We start from the raw sequence: 2,996 nt of genomic DNA on the forward strand, positions 1-2,996 counted from the left end.
AAGGGAGGGTAAGTAAGGAAAGTAGATGGGAAGTAGAGAATAAGGAATAGAGATGAAAGGAAGGAGTAGAGGATAAGTGATGAAAGATGGGGAAGTAGAGAATAGGGATAAAGATAAAAGGATAAATGATGAAGATAAGGAAGTAAAGAATAGAGATAGAGATAAAAGGATAAGTGATGAAGATGAAGGTGTAAGAAGAGAATAGAGATAAAATGAAGGAGTAAAGAATAAGTGACTAAAGATGAGTGATTAAGTAGAAAATAAGTAAGTAGAATAAGATAAGTGAGGAGAGAAAGGGTAAGTAATAACGACACTTTTGTAGTTGTTAAGTTTTTAGTTCAGGTACGGTATAAAGTGATATTTTTTTATTGATCAATATAAATACATTTGTTTTTTTTGTTTTTAATATTTTTTATTTTATTTATTATTTATTTATTATTTTTTGTGTCGTGGAGTGTGAACTGCGTTCCCCGTACGACAGTGCACAGTGGACGTTGTGTCGCATAAACGTGACAGTTGATTGGTAATGGCAGTACATATTCTTTCGTATGTTCTGTCATATGCACTGTCAAAATGAACAAGTCAGTGTGTCGTGCTTTTCGTCAGGTGCGTTAGATAACGTTAAATCTATGTGTGTGTGTGTGTGGTTTTTTGAATCGTTTGTTATGTATTGTTATTTAAAAAACTTGTGGTGTGTGTGTAGTGTAGTATAGGTTGAGAGAGAGAGAAGAGAGAGAGAGAGAGAGAGAGAGAGAGAGAGAGAGAGAGAGAGAAGCAGAGAGAGAGACAGAGAAAGAAACAGAGAGACAGAGAAAAGGTAAGTGAGAACGTGCGTATGTGCGTGTGTACGTAAGTGTCAGTGCGAGCGTGTGCACGTGAGTAACAGCGTGCCTTCATTTATCTATCTATAGTCTATCTCTGTTCCCTCGCTGGCTGTGGAAAGCCGCCATAAGTTACTAAAAATAGCCCTAGAGTGGGTGAGGCGTTGATGCCGACGAGACACACCGGTAAAAATCCTCACCTTGAGTTTAAAGGCACGTTTAAGGGGGGGGGGGGAGAAAAGGAAGGAAAGAAGAGGGAATAAGGAAAAAAAATAGGAGAAATAAGAGGAGAAAAGTAAGAGAGAGAAAAGTAGGAGGAGAGAAGAATAAGAGAGAGGAAATGGGAAGGGAAAAAGAAGAAGAACTGAAAGAAGATAAGAGAAAGCCGAGGAAAATAAAAGTGTTTCGGAATGTGCTCGTCTGACCGAGGGGTTTTGTCACAAGAGACAGATACTGATGGATATGCGGGGTGTTCAAGGCGCTGGGGTTGGAGAAGGGAAGGGGGAGGGGGGAAGGGAAGGGAAGGGGGGGAGGGGGAAAGGGAAGGGAAGGGGGGAAGGGAAGGAGGAGGAGAGGGGGAAGGAGGAGGGGATGGGGAAGGGAAAGGGAAAGGGTGGGGAAGGGAGGAAGGGGAAGGGGAGGGGGAGGGAAAAGGAGGGGATGGGAAAGGGGAAGGGGAAGAGGAAGAAGAGGGGGAGGGGGAGGGGAGAAGGGAAGAGGGGAAGAGGAAGAAGGGAGGGAGGGGAGAGAGGGATAGGGAGAAGGAGAGAAGGGGGAAGTGGAAGGAGATGGGAGAGAGAGAGGGGAGAAGCAGACAGACAGACTGACAGACAGACAGAACAACAGACACACACACACACACACACACACACACACACACACACACACACACACACACACACACACACACACACACACACACACACAGGCACAAGCACAGTCAAAGGGGCCAACAGACAGACACTTACAGACAGACACAGACAGGCAGACAGACAGACAGACAGACAGACAGACAGACAGACAGACAGACAGACAGACAGACAGACAGACAGACAGACAGCCTTTCCTCTTCGCCCACCCTCCCTCTAGGCCGCGGGCGATCTTGCAACCTCCCACCCCCACCCCTACCTTTAGTAAACAACGTGTTATTGAAGAACGATCTACTCCCCCCCCCTCCCCCGCAAACTTTCCCTCTCTCCGTGTCTCCCGTAGAAAACAGCTAAGTTCCCCCTTTTTTATGTAAATATATATATATGTATACAGACGCCGACGCTTGGGAATTGTTGTAGGGTTTTCCTCGCTTAAGGTCGTATATAAACGCTTTTGTAACCTAGATTCTCTCCGTGAGTGAGAAAATGTCGGTGTGGGATTGCTGTCGGCAAGGTCTGGTCGCCTGTTCGTTTTTAGCGAGGTTGAAATGTGTTTGTTGGTGTTTGTTGGTGTTTGTTGGTGTGTGTTGGTGTTTGTTGGTGTGTGTTGGTGTTTGTTTGTCTGTGTGTAAAAGGGGGTGGGTTGTGTGTGTGGAGGGAGGGAGGGATTGTGTGTGTAGGGGTGGGGTTGTGTGTGTGGAGGGGTGGGGGGTTTGTGTGTGTTTGTGTGTTTGTGTTTGTGTGTTTGTAGGCGCTTGCGTGTGTGGGCGTGTGCGTGTGCGTGTTAATATATTTGTTTGTCTGTGTGTTTAATATATACACAGCGTATATATATATTTTTTTTCTCTTCGTATATTTTTGTCTCTTTTTGTCGTGTCTTCTTGCAGTTTTGCATTTGCAGATGATGATCACCTCTGCATGTCAAATAAGCACCTCGTTTTTGGTGGCATGATAAAACCAAATACGTTACAGGGACGGCGGCGAAGGCGAGGACTCGACAGACACAAAACACAAAATTCATAATTATAGCTTTGGCTAACTTTTTTTTTTTTTTTTTTTATTTTTTTGGGCCCCCCCCCCCCCCCCAAAAAAAAAATGGTTTATTTCTAAGGTTTCTTTTTGTTTGCTGTTGTTTATTGCCGTTTTTTTTTTTGTATATAATGTCTTTTCCTGGGGTCTTTAGGTACACCCCCCCACATAAACACACATACACACAAGACACACACATAGACACACACACACATATATGTACGTATATATATATATATATATATATATATATATATATATATATATATAGATATAT

This window comes from Penaeus monodon, chromosome 13 (genome assembly GCF_015228065.2).
Source record: "Penaeus monodon isolate SGIC_2016 chromosome 13, NSTDA_Pmon_1, whole genome shotgun sequence".
Classification (NCBI taxonomy): Eukaryota; Metazoa; Arthropoda; class Malacostraca; order Decapoda; family Penaeidae; genus Penaeus; species Penaeus monodon.